A 17,942-nucleotide genomic window follows, 5' to 3' on the forward strand; every position below is an offset into this window, starting at 1 on the left:
CTCTGGATTTACAATGTTAATTTACAGCATGTGCTCCCTACTGGTTTGGTATGAAACAATTTGAAAAACAATTGGCTATTTGTTCTTACATTAAAAGTGGAAAAACTAAGGAATATTCCAGGTGTGTGTTTTGTGTTTCATTTGATCATAGTACAACTCCATGTACAGATCTGCTCCACTTTTTATTCCTCCTGGTATGAAACTCAAGAGTGACAGGCAAATATCCAACAACTGCATTTAGAAAGTGATCAGGATGCAAGGAACTTATGAGATTAAATTCTGATACATCACATCACAGAGTTACTCTATTGACTGCTGTTTTTACACAACTCTGGTGCATTGTTTACATTATGTAATGATGCCTTTTTTGACACCCCTTGCCTTGACAATTTAAATCTGTCAGATAAGATATCTCATTATAGCCCTAAGTAAATTATAGCCTTTAGACGAAAAAATACAGTTTATTTAAAATATCTCATAGTTATAATGTAGAGCCTATTTGGAAGGGGGGAAAAATCTACCTGGGTGTCTGATGCACAAAAATTAAGCTAGAGCAGTAATTCTTCTGCAGTGAATGAGAAGCCAATTGATTGTTCCCTGTCACCTATCCAGAGCCAATACATCTTGCAACGGAGCTCTGGTATTACATAAATGTGTCATCTCAACCCCCAGATCAAGTCAGTTCCATTCTGTACATTGCAGTCATAGCATTCTGCTGCCACCATGACTACAGCAGTGACAGAGAAAAGCTCAAGAGCAGTGAAGTGGATGGAGGGGTTTGAATCCTGGAACATCTGGCCTGAGTTGTAAATACTGTTTCATGTGTTGAAATAAAATGGTACATCTAGTAATCTATTTATTAGAAAATATACATTATAATACACTAGTGCAAGCTCTGTTTGCAGCTGGTAAAGCACCAGAGACTTTCATTAGAATTATTAGCTCAATACTCACAGATAATGCTGGTTTGCAACTTCTCTCCTATGTGTTGGGTGGGTTTGATCGTCGCCTATGGCTCTGCAGATAGAAAAGGAATCAGATATTCTCTTCTCCACACAAGACTTTCTCTTGTTCCCAATGTGACCCTGAGGATTTTCCAGTTTCTGTATAATTTTAAAACGATTTAAAGCCCCGTATGGTCCTTGTTTATTCCAGTAGTTTCCAGCATGCAGTTACATTCATTATATTCCACTTCCTTCAGGACTTCTATTGTGAAAGGTTTCCAGCTGGCGTAAATGAATATAGTTCCATTGATGTTGATTAAGATCTGTTCCAATATATCTTCATTTATGTTGCTCAACATTAAGTACAAAATGCATATTTTGTGATGTGCATGCGCGTATGCACACGCACAATCCTAAATGTTATCGCGCTTTGAATGCATTTATAATACTTGTAGACATGTTCCCAATGTGCAGGATAAATATTCAGTTAGAAAATTAGAGTCACCTTATGTCTGGCTAAGAAAATACCGAATTTGATTTATAGATTGTGGCTAATAGGGAGAAAGCTCCAACCAGCGAGTAAAAGAAGGCTGTGAGAATAATAAATAGTATTACTTGTAGTGTGGGAAGCATGTATGATTTCAAAAGTAACTAATAAATCAACGAGGTGTAGTAAAAAGACCAAAGGAAATTGTCTACAAAGAAACAAACCCAAACTTTCCCTCTGTTCTGCTGGTAAACTAGGATAGGAAGAGAAGAGAAAAGCCCTAGAGGAAGGGAATTAGCAAGGATAAGCTGCTTCAATGTGGTTTTTTGCTAAAACTAGCAAGTTAACTGAAAAATATAAAGAATATACAGAGAACTGTAAATTAGTGGTTAGACCGTACCTGATTAGGAGTACACCAGAATGAGATGGTAATCTTGGGTTTAGCCTATTTGTAAGTAAACTGGTCACATACTCAAGAATACTGTGCTACTGTATTGCTTTAATGACTGCTTATTTTTAGGCTGTTAGACATGTTTAGAGCAGCTGCATAAAGTAACATTTGGCTTTTGGGTTTAACAAAGGGATTTCTGGTGAAATAGGTTTTTGGTGATTCCCCATATTATTATTCATTATTCCAATATTTTGGTGCTCCATGAGAGGACCCCGGACATTAATTTCAGTTGCTATAAACTCCCAGCGTGAAGGGGTAGTGACCAGTCCTCTAGGGCCAGTATAGAATTCTCTCTGAAAGAGAAATCCAGTATCATCAGATGAACTCTGATTCATACTTTAGATACCACTGCAAAAGAAAGCCTGGATGAGCATGGCTGAAGTCTATTCAATGCAGTAATGAAATTCCTGACAGAGCGCAGCACACATCTGGTGAATGCCGTAAATAGATACGTTATTGGCAGAGCATGATAATGGTTCATTAACTGCTGCTGAAATGTTAAAGACTTAGACACTCTGGTGACCCTGGAGACAAATATCAATACTTCCTAAGCCATCTGAAGGAAAAGAAAGCACAGATGAAGATGGCTGTGTTTCAGGGACTAGAAGTGATGGCTATGTTTGGCTAGGCAAAGAGCGCCATCTTGACGAATGAGTGCAGAAAAGCCCAGAAATAAGTTCAGTGTTCCTGAGAGAAATCAGCCGGCAAATGCGTCTCTTTGGGAGATAAGTTAGAGATGTAAGGAAGGAGAGGGAGGTGTTAAAAGGTGCACTTGCACAAATTATCATTGTGGACTTGGAAGGAATGAAATATGTTGGGGTTGTAGAAATGCTAGAGTGAAAGTGGTATAAGAAGAGATACTTGCTTTGATAATGAAACCCAGGTATGGCAGTACAAACTGGTACAGTGACGCCAGGTGCAGCCCTTGCAGTCAAACAATGTGCGCATGGGGGAGGTGTCAGAGGGTGGTAATTAATACGACTGCTTTTGTTCCCAGGAATCTTTATAGCTGTTCTGAAGAAAATTGGGCCCTTTTCTGAAAGGAAGCACCTCTAATTAATCAATTGCAAAGGACGGCTGCAAACAGAGAGGCAGTCTGATTTGAATGTGGACAATTTAGTCAAAGTCACTAAAGGAAATAGGGTTTTTCATTGGAACTTGACCACCTCTGAATGTACTGAAGGGGCACATCATCTGGGGATAGCTGGGTAAAAATAATTAGAGCAACAGAAAGGACGTTAAGCAAAGATTTTTTTTTTTAAATGTGAAACTAGATTTGTATAATTATGTAAGACGTTAAGCACCTATAACCACACTTCTGGTTTGCAAAACCCTATTTTGTATAAATTGCCTTTGAAAAAATACCACTAAAAATCCATTTGAATCTTTCATTTAGAGTTGCAACACCGATGGACATTTTTTGCCAACCACAGGTAAGCGAGTGTTATTTGGCTTTGTTATTGAGCACTTAGCCCTTTGAGTATTTCTGTGTTTTGTTCAAATTCAATCACTTTTTAAATGAATCCCAGAGGACTTGGTTGTGGCTGTTGCAGGGACAGCGAAAGCCAGGAGAGCCGGAACAGACTGGATTCTTTTTCAGTCATAAAACAGCAGCTAAGCACTGCAGGAGAAGAATGAAAAATTAAAAAGACAGGGCCTCTCTGGAGCCATGGCAAGGAAGAAATGCACAAAAGGAGCACTATTTGGAACAGAGGGCGTGAAGGTCATTCTGAGTAACCAGACATTCACTTTGATTAGGGTGCACCAGGTACACTTCATGTGGAAATTGATAGGGGTAATATAATACTATATCAAATAAGTGGAAGGTAAATTATGGAAGGAATGTTTATTTCCCCTGTAGCAAATGCAGCCTGCACTGTAAAGAGGGCAAAAGAAATGTAAGCAAAATATGTTACTTAATTAAGATGCTATAAGGCTCCTGAGAGGTTGTGATTTTTTTCAGATTGCTGTGTGCTTTGGAAAATATATACATATGATGGAGTGAAAATCTCTAAGATGTTGTTTTATAAGTGAAAACAAGCATTGAAATGAAACCATTGAACTAAAAGATTAAAATGCTCTAGACTGAAAACAACTCCAGCTAATGATTTAGGCCTGAATCGATGAAGAAAACATGCAATATGTAGATGACAATCTGGTGCATACTGCTGACAGGGGAAAGTCACTTTAAGGTATTGGAAGCCCTACTTAAGGGTTTGATAAAAGCTGGATTCAAGCAAAACCCAGAAAAAAGGCCCAGCTAGTGAAGACGAAGGTTTCCTTCCCAGGACTAGTCCTGCAACTCAGCCAGCAAGTTCTAGGCAAACAAAAGGCAAAAGTGATTCTGGAGCTGCCCTTCCCTACCTCACAAATCGCTTAGCATGAGAACCAAGAGCCATTTGCCATCAGGACTATTTATTGATGAGACTCCAGAGCGGCCTGGAGGAATTCCTTCTCACAAGGGCCCTCCTTGCCCATTTATCCCAAGTGCAGTACAGAATCTAAATACCAAAGGGCTGCACCCTAAGGGACCAATGATATAAATTGAGGGGTGAGCCTACGACCACAAAGGGACCCACTCACAGGATTTGCTCAGAGCTTAATTGGCAATGAAAGAGGGACCAGGGCTCAAGCAATTAAAGGCTGGCACTCAAGCAATTTGTTTGATTTCAGAACTGACATGCCAAGCCCAGAGGTACTGGGGCTGTGATCTGCCATGCCCAGAGATGTCAGGGCCCCGCATAGGAATTTGGTGTTTTGGCTCCCCTTATTAAGCAGGAAGAACTGGAAATGCTAATAAATAAGTACAATTATGACATTGTTGGCATCACAGAAACTTGGAGGGATAATACACATGATTGGAATGTTTGTATGGAAGGGTACAGCTTGCTCAGGAAGGATAGGTGGGGAAAAAAGGGAGGAGGTGTTGCCTTATACATTAAAAATGAACACACTTGGAGTGAGGTTGGGATGGACATAGGAGACGGAAGTGTTGAGAGTCTCTGGGTTAGGCTAAAAGGGATTAAAAACAAAGTTAATGTCATGCTAGGAGTGTACTACAGGCCACCTACACAGGTGGAAGAAGTGGATGAGGCTTTTTTTAAACAACTAACAATATCATCCAAAGCCCAAGATTTGGTGGTGATGGGGGACTTCAATTATCCAGATATATGTTGGGAAAATAACACTGTAGGGCACAGACTATCCAATAAGTTCTTGGACTGCATTGGAGGCAACTTTTTATTTCAGAAGGGGGAAGCTGTTCTAGATTTGATCCTAACAAATAGGGAGGAACTGGTTGAGAATTTGAAAGTGGAAGGCAGCTTGGGTGAAAGTGATCATGAAATTATGGAGTTCACAATTCTAAGGAAGGGTAGAAAGGAAAACAGCAAAATAGAGACAATGGACTTCAGGAATACGGATTTTGATAAGTTCAGAGAGCTGATAGGTAAGGTCCCATGGGAATCGAGACTGAGGAGAAAAACAATTGAGGAGAGTTGGCAGTTTTTCAAAGGGACATTAAGGGCCCAAAAGCAAGCTATTCCGATGTGTCGGAAAGATAGAAAATACAGCAAAAGACCGCCTTGGCTTAACCACGAGATCTTGCATGATCTAAAAATAAAAAAGGAGTCTCTCAAAAAATGGAAAGTAGGACAAATTACAAAGGATGAATATAGGCAAACAGCACAGGAATGCAGGGGCAAGATTAGAAAGGAAAAGGCACAAAATGAGCTCAAACTATCTATGGGAATAAAAGGAAACAAGAAGACTTTTTATAAATACATTAGAAGCAAGAGGAAGACCAAGGACAGGGTAGGCCCACTGGTCAGTGAGGAGGGAGAAACAGTAACAGTAAACTTGGAAATGGCAGAGATGCTCAATGACTTCTTTGTTTCGGTCTTCACCGAGAAGTCTGAAGGAATGCCTAGCATAGTGAATGCTAGTGGGAAGGGGTAGTTTTAGAAGATAAAATACAAAAAGAACAAGTCAAAAATCACCTAGAAAAGATAGGTGTTTGATCTGAGGAAGTGGGTCTGGCCCACGAAAGCTCATAATCTAATAAACCATCTTGTTAGTCTTTAAAGTGCTACATTGTTCTGCATTTTGCTTCAGCTACCCCAGACTAACACGGCTACATCTCTATCACTATTCTGCAAGTCACCAGGGCCTGATGAAATGCATCCTAGAATATTCAAGGAGCTGATAGAGGAGGTATCTAAGCCTCTAGCTATCATCTTTGGAAAGTCATGGGAGACAGTGCCCATTTATATAGTGCCCATTTATAAAAAGGGAAATAAGAACAACCCAGGAAACTACAGACCAGTTAGTTTAACTTCTGTGCCAGGGAAGATAATGGAGCAAGTAATTAAGGAAATCATCTGTAAACAGTTGGAAAGTGGTAAGGTGATAGGGAACAGCCAGCATGGATTTGTAAAGAACAAATCATGTCAAACCAATCTGATAGCTTTCTTTAATAGGATAACGAGTCTTGTGGATAAGGAAGAAGCAGTGGATGTGGTATACCTAGGCTTTAGTAAGGCGTTTGATACGGTCTCACATGATATTCTTATAAATAAACTAGGTAAATACAACTTAGATGGGGCTACTATAAGGTGGGTGTTTAACTGGCTGGATAACCGTACTCAGAGAGTAATTATTAATGGTTCACAATCCTGCTGGAAAGGCATAACAAGTGGGGTTCCGCAGAGGTCTGTTCTGGGACCGGCTCTGTTCAATATCTTCATCAACGATTTAGATATTGGCATAGAAAGTACTCTTATTACGTTTGCAGATGATACCAAGCTGGGATGGGTTGCGACTAATCTGGAGGATAGGTCATAATTCAAAATGACCTGGACAAATTGGAGAAATGGTCTGAGGTAAATAGGATGAAGTTTAATAAAGACAAATGCAAAGTGCTCTACTTATGAAGGAACAATCAGTTTCATACATACAGAATGGGAAGCGACTGTCTGGGAGGGAGTATGGCAGAAAGGGATCTAGGGGTTATAGTGGACCACAAGTTGAATATGAGTCAGCAGTGTGATGCTGTTGCAAAGAAAGCAAACATGATTCTGGGATGCATTAACAGGTGTGTTGTGAGCAAGACACAAGAAGTCATTCTTCTACTCTAGTTTGCACAGGTTACTCTAGTCTGCAGTTGGAGTATTGTGTGCAGTTCTGGGCACCGCATTTCAAGAAAGATGTGGAGAAATTGGAGAGGGTCCAGAGAAGAGCAAAAAGAATGATTAAAGGTCTAGAGAACATGACCTATGAAGGAAGAATGAAAGAATTGGGCTTGTTTAGTTTAGAAAAGAGAAGATTGAGGGGGAACATGATAGCAGTTTTCTGTATCTAAAAGGGTGTCATGAAGAGGAGGGAGAAAACTTGTTCATCTTGGCCTCTGAGGACAGAGCAAGAAGCAATGGGCTTAAACTGAAGCAAGGGAGGTTTAGGTTGGACATTAGGAAAAAGTTCCTAACTGTCAGGGTGGTCAAACACTGGAATAAATTGCCCAGGGAGGCTGTTGAATCTCCATCTATGGAGATATTTAAGAGTAGGTTAGATAAATGTCTATAAGGGATGGTCTAGACAGTATTTGGTCCTGCCATGAGGGCAGGGGCTGGCTACAGTGCCCGTGCCAGGTGCAAGCCTGCCAGCACCCAGCCAGCAGACCCAGCACCTGGCACGGCTTGAGCCAGCCGATGCTCCCCAGCCCTCCCCCTCTTCCCGGGACCAGGCTGGTGGCTCCCGGGAGCTTGCCCAGGACCGCAAGAGGCGGGCACCCGCCTGGTCCAGTGCAGACATCGTGGACCTCGTCCACGACCTCCGCACTAGGCACAGGAAAGCGGCCGTCCAGGAGAGCTGGAGAGCTGCCAGCCTGGCCACCCAGGAGCAGGTGTGCATGAAAATCAAGGTGGTCCACTGGGACCCCCGACCCTGAGCCCTGAGGTTAGAATGGTCGTACTGGGTCAGACCAAAGGTCCATCTAGCCCAGTAGCCTGTCTGCTGACAGTGGCCAACCCTAGGGACCCTGAAGGGGATGGACCAAAGACAGTGACCAAGCCATTTGTCTCGTGCCATCCCTCTCCAGCCTTCCACAAACTTCGGGCAGGGACACCACTCCTACCCCCTGGCTAATACCACTCCATGGACCCAACCTCCATGACTTGATCTCACTTCCCTTTAAACTCTATTCTAGTTCTAGCCTTCACAGCCTCCTGCAGCAAGGAGTTCCACAGGTTGACTCTTTGCTTTGTGAAGAACAACTTTCTGTTATTAGTTTGAAGCCTGCTACCCATTCCTTTCCTTTGGTGTCCTCTAGTCCTTCTGTTATGGGAACTAATGAAGAACTTTTCTGTATGCACCCTCTCCACCCCACTCATGCTTTTATAGACCTCTCTCATATCCCCCCTCCATCTCCTCTTTTCTAAGCTGAAAAGTCCCAGTCTCTTTAGCCTCTCTTCATATGGGACCTGTTCCAAACCCCTGATCATTTTAGTTGCCCTCCCCTCTCCCAGCCTCTCTCTTCCCCTCTCCCACCTCCTTTTCCCAGTCTCCCCCAGTTTTGTTCAATAAAGACAGATTCTATTTTTGAACACAATTGTCCTTTATTTTGTACATCAGGAAGGGGGGCTAGGGAGGGGTAAGTGAAAGGAGGTGAGGGAGGAACGGGGTATGAGCCCCCGATGGGGAGGACTGGGCTGGCTCTTCGGGCTTCTGGGGGTGGAAGCTCTCCTGCAGCCCCCCAATTGCCCCCTCTCCCCAGATGGCAGCCTGCAGCAAGTGCAGCCGGTCTGATGGCCGAGTGCTGTGATGTGCCCAGTGTGGGTACTCCGGGCAATCCAAGCCAGGACTGCTTTGCAAGCGGGGCACCCCTGAGAACTGTCTGTCCGGGGTGGGGGTCGGGTCCCTTTAAGCACAGCCCTCGGCTAGCCTGAGACAGCAGCTCCACGCTCTAAGTCCTCATCTGATGCCCTGACGGCACTGCTTCCGGCCGTCCTTAACCCCGGTTCACGGTCCACTCTGTGTGGACATGCTAGTTCGAATCAGCAAAATGCTAATTCGAACTAGTTTTTTAGTCTGGATGCGTTAGTTCGAATTAGCTTAGTTCGAATTAACTAATTCGAACTAAGTTAGTTTGAATTAGAGCTGTAGTGTAGACATACCCTGCCTGAGTAAGAGGGCTGGGTTGTAAAAGAGATGCAAAACTTTGTGTTAACAATTGCCTGGCTTGTACTAAAACAACCCACCTGGGCAACAGTACGTGGGTTTATCCAGGTCAATTGGCTGTGCAGGGGAGCTACCACTTACAAGGATAGGTAGCCAATGTACAGTGTGGGTATGTACACACAACAATTTGGCTGTGTCTACATTGGCATCCCTTGCTGGAAAAGGGATGCTAATGAGACACATCGCAATTGCAAATTCCGCGGGGGATTTAAATATCCCCCACGGCATTTGCATTTACACGGCTGCCGCTTTTTTCCGGCTTGGGGATAAGCCGGAGAAAAGCGCCAGTCTAGACGCGATTCTCCGGAAAATAAGCCCTTTTCCGGAGGATCTCTTTCAAGTAGGAATAAGGGCTTGGAGAAGTGTTCTTCTCCAAGGGAAGCAGGAGCACAGTTTTCAAAATAAGCAGCCCATCATTTTGAAATAACTGGCCTGGTAGTGTGGACGCTTTGCTTATTATTTTGAAATAAGGGGGGCTATTTTGAAATAACTCTCTAGTGTAGACCAGAGCTAGCAGTGCTACAGTAGGACAGCTGTACGCTCTGTAATGCAGTGTTAGCCTAGAATTTTTGATGCTGTTATTAAACAGAGGTCTTATATTCTAGAAAAAATACTGCACCTGTTAAAGAAAGATTTGGTGAAGCATGTCTTTTTACGTGGAGACTGCCCTAGACTGTAGACAGTGATAGTAATAAAAGATGCTTGCATCATGCTGGAAAAGGAGCAAATATGTCACATTCCCTACCTGCCCCAGGCTTCTGGCTGGGTAGAAAGGGCAAACAGAATAATCAAAACAATGCAGTGTGAGAATCAGGCAAAGACGGGCATGAAAAGTGGCCTTTGATTCTTATGGCTTTACAGGAAAAGCCAAAATAAATCACTCCTTTTACTGTTATGATAGGCAAAGAGATGAGACTCCCACAACATTTGTTCCTGTCCCCCTTGCCAAACATAATGAAAGAAGACTGCTGGGGGAAAATTTATGAGACATGTATGTGTCCATTACACAGCCAAAAAGAGGGTGTACTTTAACAAACAAGCCTAAAATGGACATTGGCAAGTAGGGGATGGTGTGATGGTGCAGTTATCCCCACACAATCCGTCACTTCTGGCATCTAGGTGGGGAGGTCCATACTATACAATACAAAAAGTCAGCCCTGCATGTTATTTGGTCCATATAGAAGCAGGACATAAAAGCAAAGACTGATGGCTACATGTTACCCAATTAAAGTTGCACAAAGATTCCCACTAAGGAAACACCAAAACTATTTTATTTTTCAGGGTATTGGCAGTATATAGAGAAGCTGGAGTACTGGCGCATAAGAAGTCTACCACTGTGGTATCTAGAACCATCACTCAATAAACACAAACATAACAATCTAAGTTTGGAAACAATGAGTAGTCCTGTGGTACCTTAGGGTATGTCTACACTACCCCGCTAGTTCGAACTAGCGGGGTAATGGGCATACCGCACTTGCAAATGAAACCCGGGATTTGAATTTCCCGGGCTTCATTTGCATAAGCGGGGAGCCGCCATTTTTAAAACCCCGCTGGTTCGAACCCCGCAGCGCGGCTACACGGGGCTCGAACTAGGTAGTTCGGACTAGGCTTCCTATTCCGAACTACCGTTCCACGAGGTGTACCGGTAGTTCGGAATAGGAAGCCTAGTCTGAACTACCTAGTTCGAGCCCCGTGTAGCCGCGCTGCACGGGGTTCTAACCAGCGGGGTTTTAAAAATGGCGGCTCCCCGCTTATGCAAATGAAGCCCGGGAAATTCAAATCCCGGGCTTCATTTGCAAGTGCGGTATGCCTACATTACCCTCCTAGTTCGAACTAGGAGGGTAGTGTAGACATACCCTTAGAGACTAATCAAAATACCTGTATTAATGAAGCTAATTAAGTGGGCTGGATGTATCCCCGTCATAGCTTTGGATGTGAAAATGCAGATATCAAAGGTAAGAGAAATTGGCTTTGTAGTACGTTAACCAATTAATGTCTTTATTCAAGCCTAGGGTAACAGTGTCAGATTTGTAGATGAATTCCAGTTTTGTAGTCTCTCGCTGTAATTGGGAATTGAAATTCCTTTGTAGAAGAATGGCTACTTTTAAATCCAGTATACATGGCTGAGGGGAATTGCTGGATTTGATGGCATATCACATTAGCGGATGTGCAGTTGTGTGAGCCTCTGATGTTGTGGCTTATGAGGTTAGGTTGTGTGATGGTGTCACATATATAGATATGTGGACAGAGTTGGTAATGTGGTTTATTGCAGGGGTAGGTTCCTGGGTGAATGTACCTGAGGTGCGGTGTGTAGCTGCTGGAAAAGATTTACTTCAGGTTGGGGGGAGGGAGAGTTGTCTGTAGACAAGGATTGGCTTGTCTCCGAAGGTCTGTGAGAGTGAGTGATTGTTATACATGATAGGTTGCACATTGTCAATGAAGTGTTGGAGGGGTTTAAGCTTGGGACTGTAGGGTAATGACCTGTGGTGTTCTGATATTTGCCTTGTTGAGCCTGTCTTGAAGTAGGTGATTTCTGGGTACTTGTCTGGCTCTGTCAATCTGTTTTCTCACTTCCTGTAAGGAAGCCTCTGTCACTGAAGTAAAAGCCAGAAGCCCAGGTCAACTGTGGTGGGAACTAAACAATGCCACTATATATCACATACAAAGTCCAGTGGTCTCGGAATGAACAAAACCATGGTAACCATCACATCAATCCCTATTTAGGAAATAATACCTTGAATTTTCCATATGGGTATGCTAGGCCTGAGGGCTACTACACGGCTGTGTCTACACTGGACCCCTTTTCCGGAAAAGAGATGCAGACGAGACAAGTCGGTATTGCAAATGAAGCAGGGATTTAAATTTTCCCCGCTTCATTTGTATAAACATGGCTGCCGCTTTTTTCCGGCTCGGGGCTTTGCCGGAAAAAAGCGCCAGTCTAGACGGGGATCTTTCGGAAAATAAAGCCTTTTCCGAAAGGTCCCTTATTCCTCTTAAAATCAGGAATAAGGGACCTTTCAGAAAAGGCTTTATTTTCCAAAAGATCACCGTCTAGACTGGCGCTTTTTTCCGGCAAAGCCCCGAGCCGGAAAAAAGCGGCAGCCATGTTTATACAAATGAAGCAGGGAAAATTTAAATCCCCGCTTCATTTGCAATACTGACTTGTCTCGTCTGCATCCCTTTTCCAGAAAAGGGGTCCAGTGTAGACACAGCCCACAGGTTTTGTATTTCCTGTAAAGTTTATGCAGACAAGGGCTTATCACTATGTACTCTTCAGGGACTTGGGAAGGGTAGAACTAAGGGCAACACAATCTCAGGTTGCCACAAGATGGAGGCAGGACCCAATAATGGATTGGTATTAAGGCCCCAATGTATACAGTGCCGGTGTTGTTTGTTTAATCTCATTTGCCAAAAGGAATGTATCTACTGGAGCTTGGCCAATTGTATGGTAAAATGATAAAGAACGATTGGAAAGACTTTGTTAATACAAATGCAGCAGTAAAAGCACCTGACTCAATTCAAATGCAAAGTCAATGAATCATATTTACCAGGGATGTAGCAGGATGGTTTGGGAGCCAGAGCATCAGCCTGACACCAGCTGGATTTGGAGACCTTGTAGGATCAACACAAGGACACCCTGAGCCTAATGAATGAGTAAAGGAAAGAACTTAGAAGTTTTTGATTAATAAGTGTCTATAGCGTGCCGTTAGTGTAAGGAAGTACATCACAAAGCGAATGGAATAGTTAAGTAAAACAATGAAGGTTATCAAAGCAGGGTGATGGCCAGGACCACACCATGTTCTATATCTGGAGCGAAGGTAGTTGGCAAAAACAAGCCACTCTGTGATACAGAATAAGGTAAACTGCCCATAGACCTACAGAGAAATTAAAAATGTGGTATGGGAAAGATCCGACTGATTGGTGTACAACAACAAAACCTCTCAAGGTTCCAATACCATGAAATGGATACAGGACACCATATTTCACCCATACCATCCATACCATCCATCCCAGTACTTGAAGGACATCAGGCCATTCAAACCATAGTTAAAATTCAACCACTAGGAATACCAGAAGATACTGCAACTCACAAGGTTGGAAAAGAGCTTGCTTCTCCTTCTCAAATACTGTTGCATGATAATGACAAAGTCTAGAAAGCCCCAGACTTGTCCTGTTGCTCACACCCACATATTCCTGTGTAATATCTTACAGAGAGAGTTGCTGGTGTGTGGATTCACTCTTCAGGAGTGTGGTGGGGCCACTGTCCTATACTGGCTGGAAGGGGTTAAAGCAGGCAGGAGGGAGCCTGCTCAGAGCTCTGGCCAAGCAGGGAGAGGCTTCTAAAGAGCTAACCAGAGGGTGGCTTGCTGAGGCAGCCCTGTATAAAAGGAGCTGCTCAGCAGAGCATGAACAGTTGGGCCCTGGCAGATCCAGGTTCCCAGAGGAGCACCTTCGGGAGAGCAGTGGTGGGCAGGCTCAGGGGGGTTAGAGAGGAAAGCTCCTGTCTGAGACTTGCCATGCTGCTGGCCTTGCTACAAGGGCCAGGAGAATGGAAAGGGTCACAAGTGAAGTGGCCCAGGGAACTAGAGGCAGTAAAGGGATTAGAGAAGGGCAGGACAAGGCTACCGCCAGAGCTTAGAACCTGAAGCAGATAGAACCTGAGGCTGCAATTGGCCATGGTGGTAGGCACTAGGCTAAAGACTGCTGATAAACTGCTGGAAAGGGGCTGAGAGACCACTGTAGAGCACGCCGTGGTCCAGGAGTTACATGGGTCCAGAGCGAGAGCGTGGAGCAAAGATGGATGAGACCTGGCCAGAAGTGGAAGCCCCTCTGAGTAAGGACTGATTCCCTGGAGCAACCAGTAGGAGGCGCTGTATCAGGGAGTTGTGCCCCATGACATGGAGCAATCTCTAAATTGCACAGTACAGTTTAGATCAGGGCTACTCAACTTGGAAGCCTCATGGGCCGCAATGATACTCACAGCCCATGCCGAGGGCCACAACTTAAGTGTGGTTGCTTGTACATGCAAATCTATATGCAAATAAATGCAAATAGCCTCTTTCATACCGGAGAGCATGAATACAAAGATTAAGGCAAGACTACACAACATACAGGTCCCATTTAAGTCAGTTCTGCTGATATTCACAAAATGCAATATTTACCTGATTTCCACCCATATGATAGTACTTTGAATGAGCAATGACAATCCAGAAATGTAACTACTAAAGCACATATCAACAGGAGACCATTCTATTAACTTGCCATTATGGAGTGTGTTCCCAGTGGAGGTCATGTTCAAAGGATCCCACCCGGGGGGCCGTGGGTTGAACCTCTTGTAAACCCAAACCGCACTGTGGGCCGCAGACAAACAGGCTGCAGGCAGCATGTGGCTCACGGCCATGTGTTGAGTAGCCCTGGTTTAGATGCTAAGGAATTTTTTAAAAAGCGCTTCTTCTGGGAATGGTAAATATTGCGTGGTGGCTGGAAATAACCATTGTTGGTGTAGATCCAAATATTATCATCTTTGGCCAATGTTTTGTTTCCCACCAAAATTAAATGGAAAGACTTTGCACCGTATACCCATTTTCCATAATGTAACTGAATGGCAGGTTGAATTCAGATGATAGGAGGATGTTTTAAAAGCAATACCCAAGTCTGGGCATTCTATTCCTCCCTGGAACAGAGTATTTGGGAATTAACTATTCCCACATGGTGGGAACAAACATATGAGGTGGAATTACATCCAAGAAAATTGGTGTTCAAAGCTGTGGCAATTATCCACATGATTGTGATCACTGTAATTTGCATTTTGTACTCTCAGGTTTGTTAATTGTACAAGATATTGCAAAATTATAGATGTATGTTTAAAATGCTTAATGTAGCAAATACATGCGCGTGTAGTGTTAAGGTGGGGAATGTAGGGTAATTATAAAACTAAACAATAAGAGTTAGTTTAAGTCTGGTTAAGAAAATAATGTGTTTGCTTTATAGATTGTGGATAACAGGGAGAAGATCCCAATAAGCAAATAAAAGAAGGCTGTGAGAATAAGTAGAGTTACTTTTAGTGTGGGAAGGATGAGAAGCTCCAAAACTAACAAACAGCTTCCTGCCGTAAGAAGACAAAGGAAAGTTTTTTTCAAAGAAACAAGCTTAAGCCATCCCACTGCTCTGCTGGCAAGCAAGGATGCAGGGAGAAGATAAGAAAGAAAGGCTTAGAGGAAGGAAAGTGGCAAGGATAAATTGCATCCAACTGGGTATTTGTTAAAGTTGTCTTGTTAGCTGAGGAGCATATAGAGAAGCATGAATCAAAAAATTCTTGGTCAGACCTTACCTGAGCATGCTGGAGCACACCCCAATGATGAGAACACACCCTAGGTCTGGCCTATTTGTAAGTATATTGATCACATGCTTATGATCTGTGACTGTATTGGGTCTAATGAGTGCCAGAGAGAGAAGCAGGAGGCGGAGGAGAGCTGAGAGAGAGAGAAAGGGGGACACAGTAGGAGGAGGAGAGAGAGAGAGAGAGAGACGGAGAGAGAGACCGGCGGCTCAGGAGAGAAGACCGACATGGAGGAGAGCCCTGAAAATCCCGTCTTATGACGGGCTAATTGGCTAGTCATATATATAGTAGCCCAATGTCTGAGAGTCTGTAACGCTGAAATGCTGGCTGTTCCCTCTAGGCGGCGCTGTTGCCAGAAATGCTGGCTGTTCCCTCTGGGTGGCGCTGTTGCCTGAAATGCTGGCTGTTCCCTCCGGGCAGCCCGTGCTGCATGGGGAGTGTTGGGCCCAAATGTCTGCTTGCACTGCTTGCTCCCCGGCGGCAGCCTGGCTGAGCAGTGCGGAAGTCAGCCGAGCGCCACGGCGGGAGGAGAAGGGGGCCAGGCCGGTGATGTGTGGCGTGACAGAGGCTCCAGGCCTTGCCCCCTGGCCATGAACATCACCTCCCCGCTCCCCTTCACCTCCCGCCGTGGTACTCAGCTGACTTCTGCACCGCTCAGCCAGGCCGCCATGTGGGAGCAAGTGGCGCAAGTGACCGTTTGGGCTCTGCGCTCCCCATGCAGCACGGGGAGTGCAGAGCCCAAATGGCTATTTGGACTCCGTGATCCCCCGAGTGAGAGGCAGGAGGGGGAGGAGAGCTGAGAGAGAGAGGGGAAAGCAGTAGGAGGAGGAGGAGGGGGGAGAGAGAGAGAGAGAGAGAAAGAAAGAAAGACGGAGTGAGAGACCGGAGGCTCAGGAGAGAAGACCGATGTGGAGGAGAGACCTGAAAATCCCGTCTTATGATGGGCTAATTGGCTAGTTGCTAATAAATAAATGCCTTCTTAAAACATTCATTTCAATTATAGCTTAACTGTGGCAACCAAACACTCAATAAATCCATCCATATTTCAACTTGCAAATAACTGTCCAAGTATTAGACAAACTTTGGCTTTACTATCACAGTTGATCCTCATCAATTTTGACAGGATCATTTTTTATTTGCAAAATTAAAAGGCAGTAAACAGAAAAGGTGAGAGAGAAGCAGCACATTTATCAAAGGTACAATCTGTTGGGTTAATAAGTGCAATTACAGTGCTTGGCAGAAAACTTCTGGTAATTAATATGCTTCAGGCAGTCTCCTGTTGCTGATTCACACTCTAATCTGCTTAATTTCTTTTCATTTCCTTTCATTAGAGGAGGAGTCCTGTGGCACCTTATAGACTAACTGAAGTGTAGGAGCATAAGCTTTCGTGGGCAAAGACCCACTTCGTCAGATGCATGTGACGAAGTGGGTCTTTGCCCACGAAAGCTTATGCTCCTACACTTCAGTTAGTCTATAAGGTGCCACAGGACTCCTCGTCGCTCTTTCATTAGAGGGTTTATTAACAGTTTGTAATTTCCTAGTTGGAGGAAAAATGCAGAGATACATAAGAAAATTCAAGCACCGCATTAAAACAAACTCCTCTTACCTTCCAGCTGAGTTGAGCAAGGCAGCTGTTGCTATGCAGTATCCGACTATCTGTTGAAGAATGTGCACTGAGCTGGAGATAGTAGAGCAAGTGCACTACCAGTTTATATAGCTAGAAGAGCTCCTATCCTAATACGGCTAATTAGAGCCCTCCTCCTACCATTTCAGGTTACACAGTGAGTGGCAAAGAAATGCTTAGAAAGTAGCCACTTGTCTACTCTGCCTTTTAGTCTTGGTTTTCTGTCTTGTACCACCCTAAACCCCATCTTTCCGGCTGCTTTTCTGCATTTTTATCAAGCCGGCACCGCTCTGTGCCACATTCAAATTCAATTCTTTAATTGGTGATCTTTGTCTTTTAAGTCACTTAAGAAGAATCCTCAGGAGCCTGAACCTGCCCTGAATCCTCAGGGCTATTTGCATGGTATCTCTTTTGTCCAAGAATGAAACGATTGTTTCTTTTAACACATCAAAACACATATCGATGCAGACGGCTTTTTAGCAGAGAAGGGAGTGAACTGTAAAAATCGGAACCATCCAACTCCCTCAAAACTGAGGAGGGCATCGAAGCCCGGGTTTTGCTTTGGCCAATTCTAATGATAAGAGCCAGTTATGATATAGATTTGGCTTTGGAAACCTTCCCACCCTAACCCCAAGGTGTAAGGCTGCTTTGGGCTCATAATCTGTTTCTCAGCCCAATCCTGTAACATGCGGTGCTTCTCCTCTCTAAGTGCTTGCCAAACTTATGACCTTTAGTTTGTGAATTGGGTTTTTCCTAGTCACTTGAGAAATTCAAGTTTTTTTTTTTCACCTAGGCCTGTGGGAAGAATCTAGCAAAGTAGAACATTGATATAGTTGAGAAGTTTATAAGGTGAACATACATAG

The 17,942-nt window shown here is 43.9% G+C and overlaps 1 protein-coding gene across 10 annotated transcripts in view; it reads right to left on the reverse strand.

Moving 5' to 3' along the window:
- The window catches only part of LOC102463526 (urea transporter 2), a 176,227-nt gene extending 159,008 nt beyond the window's left edge, over positions 1–17,219 (reverse strand). For 5 of the 10 annotated variants that reach the window (XR_016349965.1, XM_075932743.2, XM_075932742.2 and 2 more), the window contains exons 1-2: positions 17,062–17,219; positions 955–1,017 (exon numbers count right to left, since the gene is read on the reverse strand). The gene's annotated coding sequence lies outside the window, so the exon portion shown is untranslated. Of the gene's footprint in view, positions 1–954; positions 1,227–12,663; positions 12,759–17,061 lie in introns of all 10 variants that reach the window. The other 5 variants (XM_089779462.1, XM_089779464.1, XM_075932739.2 and 2 more) reach the window with 5 other exon arrangements.
- Between the last annotated feature and the right edge of the window lie 723 nt (positions 17,220–17,942).

The sequence above is a fragment of the Pelodiscus sinensis genome, chromosome 6 (genome assembly GCF_052426305.1).
Source record: "Pelodiscus sinensis isolate ZL-2025 chromosome 6, ASM5242630v1, whole genome shotgun sequence".
NCBI classification, from domain to species: domain Eukaryota; kingdom Metazoa; phylum Chordata; order Testudines; family Trionychidae; genus Pelodiscus; species Pelodiscus sinensis.